Consider the following 10,973-nt stretch of genomic DNA (forward strand, 5'->3'; position numbering starts at 1 on the left):
TTGATTACTTGGTTGTGGAATTACATTCCAGAGAAGAGGAACGCCTCATCAGACTTTGTAAACAGCAACATCAAGGCCTGCCACCTTGTAACGACCGAATATATTCTACTTGCTATTGATTAATCTGCGACTCTGACTTCGAAACATACTTCTGACACTATTCGACCATTTTCTATGATTGATGTACACAAAATGTAAATGCAGACGTTACAAAAGATTTTTAGCGAATTCTACCGAAGGATTCCAACGAGGCCATGCCAAAATCAAGTTTTTCGATCTCTTCGTTTCAACATTCCCTGATTACATGAATCGCGATTTGTCCTACGAGACCGAAGATCAAATATCCGGCTAGCAATGTGTCACGCGTGTGCACACCGCCTAAAGGGCCGTCTGCCTCGTAACGAAGGGAATCAAACCGCGATTGACACTATTAGTAGTCTTGTATGCCGAACCTCTCTATCTCCTAGATCAAGGATCATTCTTCCCACAGTCGTCGCCGATGACGAGTCGCCCGAAAATACGCTTTGCATTCGCAACGCTGGCGGACTCCCGAAACCGACCCACATGAATAGCTTTTTCTGACATGTGCGCTGCATCGAGAGAAAGGGGGAAAGACGAAGAGCAAAAGGGAGAGAGAGAGAGAAGCATGTCCGTGAAGACCGACGAAAACTGGTTGCACGTGTGCGGGTGCATGCAGGTACGCTCGCCGGAGCAAATGCACACGTAGGCGCGCGGTGAACGGGCCGACGATAGTACGATCGCGTAGTATATGCGTGCACGCATGCATGGGACTCGCAACAAACGTTCGCGACGTGACGCGACACACTCGTCGAACTCTCTCTCGGTTCGGCCGGGTGTCTCGCTCTCTCGCGATCGGTCGTTTCCTCTCTGACACGCATACTTTCTCTCTCACTCACTCGCGGTGTCTCTCTCTCTCTCTCTTTCCCTGTTCCTCGGTTCGGCGTTCGGTGAATCGTTCTCTCGCATACACGTACACGCAAAGAGAGAAAGAGAGAGACAGACACACAGACACGCACAATCGTACTCTCTATCGAGCCTGGTCTCTCGCTCTAGAAGCCGACAGGCGGCCGAAGGCCACCGCTCTCAGCTGTGGACGTACCTTGATCGTCGTGCGCGAAGTAAAGCGTGGGGCTCTCCTTTGCCCGGTGTCCTTGTCTTCGTCGTCGGTGCTAAAACCCACCGTTTGACTGTCGGATGCGACGAGGCCTCCTTCTTTTCCGTTTCTCCGGCTGATTTTTCCTTCGACGATCTCTTCCTTCTCCTCTCACTATCTCTCTCTCTCTCCTTTCTATCCTCGACTCGACTCGATACGGATCGCCCCTCGGACGAGAGATACGGACCGGGAAGCTTGTCTCGATCTCACACAATCAGCTCGATCCCTCGCCCCTAAGCCACGCGATCGTTGCTCGTGGTGTCGTGCACTCCGCAGGATCCCGAGGACACTCGCAGGTCCATCCTCGTGAGAAACCACGCACCGACAATCTACCACGACGAACGAAAAAAATAACTGCCGCTTTATTACCGCGCGCGGGCGCCTAAACGCGGTCGTCCGGACCGATTCACGAACGCACACGGATCTCGATCGATCACCAAGTCTTCTTCAACTTCTTGTGTCTCTCTGGCGAATCTCTCCCGAAATCCCCGGAAACCACGTTCCTCGCGGAGGACTTTGCACCACTGTTTTGCCACGTAAAGTCCTTTTTTTTCGATACGTTCCTTTTTATTAAATATCACTGTTTCCGATGATCGTCTCTGTTCGTTTCACGGCCGTCTCGATCTATCCGGAAGAGGTTAGGTCCGTCACTCTCGAAGGACGAACAGCAGGACGAAGAGGAAAACACCGGACGAGTGATCGTGGTAGCTGCGTGCTGCGCCGTAAACACCGCCGCGTATACACGAGGAGGCGAACGACTACGATCTCGTGGATCCTCTCGGATGCACGGCTGTCCTCGCGAACTGGATCACCGTCGAAGAAATTCGTTTCGTTGAAAATGTTCACTGTGTTTGCTTCTTCCTCGGTTGTCGATTGAGCAGAGGAGAACGTTTGCAGGAGTAGACGTGTGGGAACGACGAAAAGAAAGCGCGGGCGTGAAAGCGGCGAAGAACGGTAACGTGAAACAACAACAAAAAAAAAAAGAAAGAAAGAAAGAAAAGGGAAAACGGAAGGGAAGGATAATTCGCGGACAAGCGAGCACTCCCGGTGATCTATCGGTCGGCGTGGAGAAGAAAAAAAGCGGCACGGTTCCGTTGAACGAGGCGCGTGTAACGTTATCGGCGATCGGCGAGCCGAGATCGAGGATGGAGGCGGCGACGATCGAAAACGTGGCAGATATCGGCGGACGTTTGTTGATCTCGCGTCGTTGACCAGTGAGAAGGATCCCGCGGCAAAGTATCCGGTATTATCTTGCGGGACGACACCATCGAGCGAAGGACCAGCTCCCTGCCGCTTCTTTGGGACACACCGGGGGACTACCTAGTCGTAGAGTGATTGGGAACGCGACTGGCCAAAGCACTTGATTCGCGCGCGGTTCGGTTTGCCCGTTGCTGCGCCTCTCCCGTGCAGTTTTTTCGGCGGTCCGGTGGTGTGCGTGCATGCGCGTGCATGTATGCGTGTGCGCCCGCCCGCGCGCTCCTCCTCTGTGTCGGTGCCGTGCGTGTCCCTCGGACCTTTTTCTCTCTCGCTCGTGCCTCCTCCTTCTTCCTGTCCCTCTCTCGCTCTCCTCTCCTCGCTTTTTTACACACGACCGTGTTCCTCCGGCCTGTGCACGCGCTCTCGTACACACACACACACCGGCGCAGAGCGGCGGCTCCCTCGTTCTTCTTTCTGCTTGCTCGCTCGCTCGTCCGCTCGCCCGCTCGCACTCGCGCGCGCTTGTTCTACTCGCTCTCTACTACCCGCCTCTACTCGGTTGCGCTCGCTCGCTCGCTCTTCTTGGTTCTACTCTTGGTCCGCGCGCACCGCTGAATTTTCTCGGTGCGTGTGGGTGTTGGTGTTTGTTGCGCGAGCGAGCAGCAGCCCTCCTCTCCAATGTAAGCGCGCGTTTTCGTGTCCGTGTGCGTCTTCGCGCGTCCTTCCGTCCGCGTGTGTCCACGTTTCGAGATCGTGTGTACGTCGTCGCCGATCTCCGCGCGCGAGCAGCAACCTCTTCTACTAACGTAGTCTACGTTGTCGTCGTTATCGTCCTCGTCGTCGTCCTCGTCGTCGTCGTCGTCGTCGTCGCCGTCGTTGTCGTCGCCGGTGTTTGTAATCGTGGTTGTTGTCCTCACCGATCCGGCTCGTCGGTGTCTGCCTGCTGCCTGGCTGGCTGGCTGCGTGCGTGCGCGGCCTGGGTAGGCGAGGGTATAGTTACCGAAATGTTAACCTCGTGGAACCACTTTTTATTGAGTGTCGCAAAATTCATAGGAACCTCGCGGAACGGCGGAGAGGGGCAGCGGCCCCCGCTCTTTCGCTCTTTCTTCCTCTCCTCGCGCTCGTGTTTCTCTCGACGTCGGAGGGGTTAACGCGCGAGAGGGGCGGCAACCCCCACTTCTGGGTTCGCGCTCCTGCCCCACGACACCCCTCCGCACGCTCGACTACCCTCCTCCTCATCCACCTCCACCTCCTCCTCCGCCACCTCCTTCTCTCCTCCTCCTCTTTCTCCTCGTCCTCTCTTGTAGCCTGGTCCTCGCCAATTCTTTGGCCCCACCACTTCCTACTCGCTAGCGATCCCCCAACCCTCTCGCGCCGGCTTCGTCCCTCTCTGTCCCACCTTCCCTTCTCTTGCCTCGTCCGTGGAACTCTTCGTTCGTTCCCCTCGCCCGTCTACACGAGTCTGGAACGTCCGTCTGCCCTCCCGCTCATTCTCCTCTCTGTCGCTCTCTCCCTGTCTCTCCGCTGCTGCCGCCACTGCCACCGTCGGCGTTCTCTCTCTCTCTCTCTCTTTCTCTCTCTCCGTCACCCCACACCCCGAACCTCGACCCCTGGCCCTCGTTTCGCCGTCTCGTTCTCGCGTACCGCCTTTCCCGTGGCTCTTCCCTCGGTGCGAGCGCTCCCAACTGCCTGTGCACCCTTCCTAAACCCTCTCTCTGTTCCGCTCCTTCCTCGTCTCCTCTCTTACCCCCCTTCTCCCTACTCCGCTCTAGCACACCCTTCTCTCGGTCTACTCCTCTCTTTCCATCCCTCGAACCACAAGCGGCCTCCTTTCTCCCTCGCCTCCCTTCTCTTGCTCGCTTTTGCTTGTTCGCTTGTTCGCTCGCTCCCTTATTTCGTCTTCGCTCTTTCGCTCGCTCGCTCGTTCTGTTCGCTTGCTTTCTCGTTTCACCCCTCGCCTCCCCTCACCGGTCCCTACACCGCGGCATTTAGCCGTGCATAGCCGAACTTGTGTACAGTTAGCTGCGCATCAAATAGTCGTGCCGATTTTTCTGCCGGTCGACGCCGCGCCGGGAACTCGGGACTCTGCCCGGCTGCCGGATTTCTCGCGGAAGGATCACGGGACGTCCGGGGAAGGATCCTCCGCTAGGAAAATGCTCCGTAGGGGGGGTCGTTGCTCACCTGCGAACGTACATCTTCGTTGCAGATAATGAGAAAGCCATCGTCAAATTGAAAGAAAGAAATGTATGCAGGATGTAATTGTCCTTCCGCGCTCGCTGGGAAATTCTACCCCTAGGAGAACCTCGGTTAGATCGATTACCCGCAATCAAACGCTCGCGACTCTCGCGGGCTCGGCTACGCTTTAATATCGCAAAACATTCTCTACCGCTATTCCTGACGGATTAAAAGCAAAATGATGCTGCATGCAATTCCATTCAATCCGCCTCCTTGCAATTTCCCAACCCTTTGGTGTTCGTTTTGTTTAAGGATAGCAACATTTCCATTCTGTTAAGAGTCAAATGTGTAATTGGTTGAAATGTTGCGATGATCATAGTATTCTTTGAGAAGTAAACATTTCATTTGTTAGCATTGAGCAACGAATTGTTTTAGGCCCAGCTGTAAATATTATGAAATGTACAATTCACCCTAATAGGTACTAGTTCAATTCTGAAAAAGGGCTGCTACCCCAAGGGTCGAAGGCTCCAACAAGGTCGTGAAAAAATCCCTCGGCACATTTAAACGGTATCAATTGGCAAGCCAATAGCAGGTCAGACCGCGGTAAAAATCGCAAGAGAGAAATGCGAAGATACGCAACGAAGGGAGAGGCGAAGAAATAAAACAATCGAGTGGGTGGTTGTCGGTCAAGGACATCGACCACGATCGAGGCTTTTCCAGCGAACGGCTGATGTTTCGCAGGCGGACGAGTCTGGGAGAGGGAATCGTGCCGGTCCAGCTCGGAATTAGGCGGATCGCGATTATCTGGGGGCGCGCGGCGTTCTCTCGTTCATCGTTTCCAAGAAAATTCTAGCAGACCGGAGGAGAGCAGAGAGTGAAACAGCAGCGTTGACCTCGATCATCGCTGGTCCGCAGATACAGTCGGGGTCAACCAAGATAGCTGCTTTTAAAATACTAATGCAACGATTCGGTTGAGGTTCGACGATAGAGTGAAAGAGAGATAGAAAAAAAACGCGGAGAGAGTCGACGAATTCTTTTAAATCGATCCGCACGGTTCACGGTTCGGTAGAGTCTGCCGGTTCGTGCTGTCGAAGGAGCGGGGCCCGAAGGTGGCAAGAGAAACAGAGGGAGAGAGAGTGAGAGAGAGCGGCATTCTCTTCCGTAAATTCGGATGAAGACGTTCCCTAATGTCGTGGTCTCTTTGTCCTCCCGGGAGCGTCGACGGGATCGCCGGCAGGTGTTCCACGCGAGGCCCACGACTATCTCGAGTTTCGTTTATGGGTCGATCCGCCTTCGGAGCCGCGTCCGGCCGGCTCCCAGAGCCAATTAATATCTTGCGGGTTATTAGCGGACGAACGGGAGTCCGCCCTTAATTGACCGTCTTCTTCGATCCGCCTGTGCTTACCAGGCTGCGCGTACTTGCGAATCTAATTGCCGGGTAAGACGCGTTCACCCGACACGCGGAACCCAAAGCGCACCCGCGCAACCCGATTCTATCCGTCCTTTCTGCCACGGGTCCCCGGCAACCGGTGTTTTCACGGTTAACCTTTGATCCGACTATTATTCTCCGCTAGAAGTTCTATAGAATTGGCTAGAATTGATCGACTCAAACAGCCATTCCTAGGGTTGCCAGATCTTCTATATTTGAACTTGATCTCCTATATATCATATTTGAATAGCATATAATTAACAAAAATCTTTGTTTGAATAAAAAAGTTTAAAATGTGCTGTGTACCTCTTTTACTTGAACTCCTATATTTTGAGCCTATCTCATATATACATAATTGCAGATAATTGCGGATAAAACATTTCTGGCAACTCTGCCCATTCCATCAATTCATACTTTCACTCTCCTCCCTCGTAATTGTCAATAGACTTGGAGAATCTCTTGTGAGATAAGACATTGTAGAAAGGCTGTGTTTATCTATTAGTTTCCACAGAGTTGTTACAGGAAGCACGAACTATAACAGAGTTATAAGAAAGCGCAAGAAGTATTGCTAGTTTCTTTGATCATTCAAGAGAAGCACGACGGAAAAGAACACCGGCATTTTTCTCGGGAAACTGACTGCAGTGCTGCTCTGTGTAACCTTATAGAAAAATTCATGTTGTTCGAAGCACACGCAGCAGTGGACAGTAAAACTGCATTTCTTCGTCGAAACACAATCGTATACCCTGTAAGATTTACTTGGTAGATCCACTAGATTGTTTTACTTACTATTGTGATGCTATAATTTTACTGTTTTTCCAATACAGACAATTTTAAAAAATGTACCAGCTCTACGATAAAAGAATTGGTAATTTAGTCTCACGCCTGATCGTCATCTATCAATCCACTTATCGTCATAATTCTTGAAACCTCTTTGAAAATTGTATATTGTGCAGTCGCTTCGAGTCCATCGCCGTAAACATCCTGGTATTTCATCTCCGCGTCTTCGACGTTTGTATATCCTCCACTTCGGACCGAGGCCCACTTAGGATCGCGGCGGCCCGTGAGAAAGTCGCCTAAATGCTCGAGATCCAACTTCGGGTCTCACCGAATCGAGAGCCGGAAATAAATGCTTACTTTTCTCGGATTGCCAAACGCGTTCGCAGCAATGTAGCCGCGTATGTCAACGAAAGAATAGGCTCGCTCGGGCCGAGCTGTTGCGACAGCATTTTCTGCAAGCATCGGCAACATTGAATCCTGCCGGGCTGGTTGCACGGCGTGGCTGATCGCCGTTTTCCCCGCGCCTAAACGAAACCGAATGAAACCAAACCAAACGAAATTGTGGAATGCAAGCGCTCGTTGCACCGCCGCCGCCGCCGCCGTTCCGCGACCTGGAAAAGAAACGGCTCGTCGTCGATAAAAAGTTACCTCTACCATCGGGTAGATATATGTGTGCCGTTTCTAAAAATACCATTTCTGAAATAGCGTTTCCGCGCGTGTGCGGAGGAACACACGTCCGCAGAAAATCGCGCAACCCGGCTCCGCGAGCGGATTCGTCGCGAGAACCGGGAAAAATAGGACCGGCCGATTTATTCTCCGATATCTCTACAGCCCCCGAAAACTGACCCAGAACATCTCTATAGCTGGACTCTCGTTAAAAATGCATCCACCTTAAACATTCAACGGCGACAACGCGCTCTTCCGATTTCAGATTCCGGAGACTAATCTGGGATAATTTATAAACCCCCTGTGTTCTTTATTTAGTGTTCCTTTTATTCATCGGTAGAATGTGACGATGCAATTTATTTGGGCAGCTTTGCTAGCTCGGACCCTGACCGCTGAGACGTGCTTATTATGTGGCCGGCTCGAATTTCAGATTGGGTCTACGCTGCGGTCGATTTTCGACGATGCTATTTTTTAGAGTGCTTCTATTATCTCTCTGATTAATTTACTATTTTATGACTCATTGATCAGCTGCGCCTGTACTTCAAATTTGAGGTTCAAGCTAAAGACCTGAGGTGCTATAAACTACCCTAGAGATTACTATACAGTCTAGACTCTTCCTAATTAACCCCTAACAAGATCCCCAATTCGCAGGTTCAAAGTAAAACGCGCAACTTCGAGGATCGACGTAAGAATCCCCCTAGCCCCGGGGACCGAACTAGCCTAATTTACGGCAGCTCTAAGTGTCCATCGCCGGTGGTTAAGGATGTGGAATCGTGCGATCGGAGCTTCAAGAAATAATCAAAGTTGCAGGTCCCACCGCTCACGGGGGCGATCGTCGAACGGTTTGGAGGCCCGTCCACGGGGAAGTTACGGGGCGAAGCGTTCACGGATGACTTGTCCCGGGGGGGTGGAGGGTTATGGTGGCGCAACTGGCCGGATCAAAAGGACCGAATATCTCGCGGACGATGACTCCTAATCTGCAACTCTATTCGACGTTCCGGCTTATCGACTTTCGACCGCGGCACGAATCTTCGCAGCCATCGGCTTTCTTGCGGTCTCTCGGAGCTGGTAAATCGAGCCGGATCCCTTGCCGCGACGAGTTTTCGACCGCCCGCTGCCGAGTTTCGTATTACCTGTGACCGAAATTCGCCGGCCAAAAAAGAATGACAGCATCGAACGAGAATCCAGAATTCAATTTATACGATTTCCACCTGAGACCCCGGGGGCGAATTGTATACAACAGAGAGTCTCTCTCTCTTTCTCTCTCTCTCTGTCTCTCCGTGTAGCTCTGTGTAGGTTCTCCTCGCTCGATCGAGCACTCCGGTTGTTAATCTCTGTCTCTCGTTCCCTCTCGCTCGCTCTCTAGAAGTCGTCTATTATCGCGACGATGCAGAATTAAACCTATCGCTTTCCTGTGTACGAGCATATTTATAGTGTGACTAACGTGCCCGACTGATAAGATTAGAATTTCAGACTTCGCGAGCTCTCTCCGAGCTGCCTTTCGATTAGACCGACCGACTATTCTTTTATTATTTCCAGCCGTAGATGTCCACGATCGTCCGCTGTTTTCCCAAATTGGCATCAACCTGCTCCCAACTCGGTCTGCGCCAGCTATTACTGCGTATTATTATTGCTCGGTGCAAAGCAGCGTGGCTGCTCACTGTCAAAGTTGCGAACCCGTTGACCACGATAACCAATAAACCCATTCCGACGATAATCAAATCTCGCGCAACGTTGTAAGTGGATTTAATTCGCTCGCCGGCTATAAAAACGCGTCTTAACATTTTATAGACGACTTATCCGCCGAAGCGGAGTCGTGATCGATGATTCGCTAATCGGATTTGGAATCGCCACGGGAATTGAAAAACAATCAACCATTATTCCGCGGGGAACAGCGAGCGAATAACCGCTCTGAACCTCCAAACTTGTTTGTATCCAAAAATTCATTTTTCTCTGAAAACTTTAGTGACAATCCAAAGTTTAATTTCTTCTTTCAAGTATCTAGTCTGTGAGACTATGAAATTCAATTGTTCTCCCCATTTGTTCGAAGGTGAACGGGTTCCGTGATTGCAATTATTGCGCAACGCAGCGCAGCGGCGAAATTCGAAATGCAGAAAATCCTGTGGTCTCCGCGGGGTCAGTTGGAAAGAAGATGTATGCACGAATGATCGTCGAATGATCTCGCCGGGGATCCTTGACCTGACTCACCCGTTCGGGTCAAACGAACTTGAAGCGTTTCGTCGCGTCGACTGCGAGCGAATTACAAATTCTAAGCGCTCCCGTGCGTTCGAAACAGTCGTCCGAAATCGGCGAACCTCGGACGGCGCGGCGGTGTCGTCGAGATGCAACGGGAACAATCGTCCTCGTTCTTCCCTGTACGGGTACCTACGAGTCAGAGGAAACTGGTTCCTGTTAGACTCAGAGAGCCAGCTCACTTTCTCGTCTTTTCGCTTTTCCCCTCGCCGATGATGCGTTCGCGAGATAACAACAGGAGAAAAAAGACCGGAGATGGCCAGAAGAAAAACGAGGAGAGAAAAGTAAAAGGAGGAAAAAAAGGAAAGAGAAACGCGGAGGAGCGAGTTAACGAGGATCCACGCTCGCCGGACTGGCGCATCTAGGCTTCGGAATTATGCTATCGACGGGAGACTGTGCAGCAATTTTTATTCTCACATTTGTCCGAAAACTTTTTCATTTTCTCGCGAAATTTGGGAGAATCAAATGAGATGATCAAAACTAACTGACTTAACTGCTTGTATCAATTCCAGTAAAGGGGTCTGCGTGTAGACATTTTTAAAAACAGTTTGATAACACAGGATCTGAATCTAGCCCTGTGGATCTTGTCATAACTATCTCCCCGAAAATATCCTCGATTCAAGGATTAAACCATGGTTGAGATCTGGAAATTTATCTGGAATTGAATGTTCCGCAGTATTCGGCAAAAGCTAATGCAGATTTTATTTAATCTCTGACTTGATGGAGCACTTAGTGAGGTAATCGAATTTAACTGGAGTCTGTGCATTATTAACCTGAAAAATTGATATATGCACGAGTCCGCTTAAAATGCTGCAGCGACTTCATCAAGTTTAAAAACCTTATTTTCTGTCTAGCACGATTTATACGCGGATTTTAATATCGTTTGTTTCCGGTGATCTAAGGAAGGAACGGGATAACGTAGATTATCTCGAAGTTTTCTGTGGGAATCGTTAGGAGAACCGGGTTGGGAATATTCGGCAGGCCGGCTGCATCCTAGATGTGCATCCTCTTGGGCGTCCTTGAACGCTGGCCGTCTAGTTCGTCGGCAGTCGCGGTGGATTCAGGCGAAGACGGTCCGGTCCTTAGCCCGAGCCTCCTCGCTTGCTAGCAGATTGGGCAGGATGGCTTCCTGCGAGTTTGCTAGTCGACAGAGGGCCATGAACCCCGAACAGGTTGCCCCCTTGGACGTTCACCTCCTGTGCCGCCTCGACACCCGTCCCCCTGGCCCTTGTTCTTGCTCTATCTCGCTCGGAAGGGTCCGTTCGCCTCTGTGCCCCCTCTCTTTCTACCCCCGGTTCTACC

The 10,973-nt window shown here is 51.3% G+C and overlaps 1 protein-coding gene across 1 annotated transcript in view; it reads right to left on the bottom strand.

The window, feature by feature from the left end:
• LOC143211109 (uncharacterized) overlaps positions 1–2,890 on the bottom strand; it is a 40,146-nt gene extending 37,256 nt beyond the window's left edge. Inside the window, exon 1 of the mRNA XM_076428557.1 lies at positions 1,121–2,890. The gene's annotated coding sequence lies outside the window, so the exon portion shown is untranslated. The remainder of the gene's footprint in view (positions 1–1,120) is intronic.
• Between the last annotated feature and the right edge of the window lie 8,083 nt (positions 2,891–10,973).

The sequence above is a fragment of the Lasioglossum baleicum genome, chromosome 8 (genome assembly GCF_051020765.1).
Source record: "Lasioglossum baleicum chromosome 8, iyLasBale1, whole genome shotgun sequence".
In the NCBI taxonomy this organism is placed as follows: Eukaryota; Metazoa; Arthropoda; class Insecta; order Hymenoptera; family Halictidae; genus Lasioglossum; species Lasioglossum baleicum.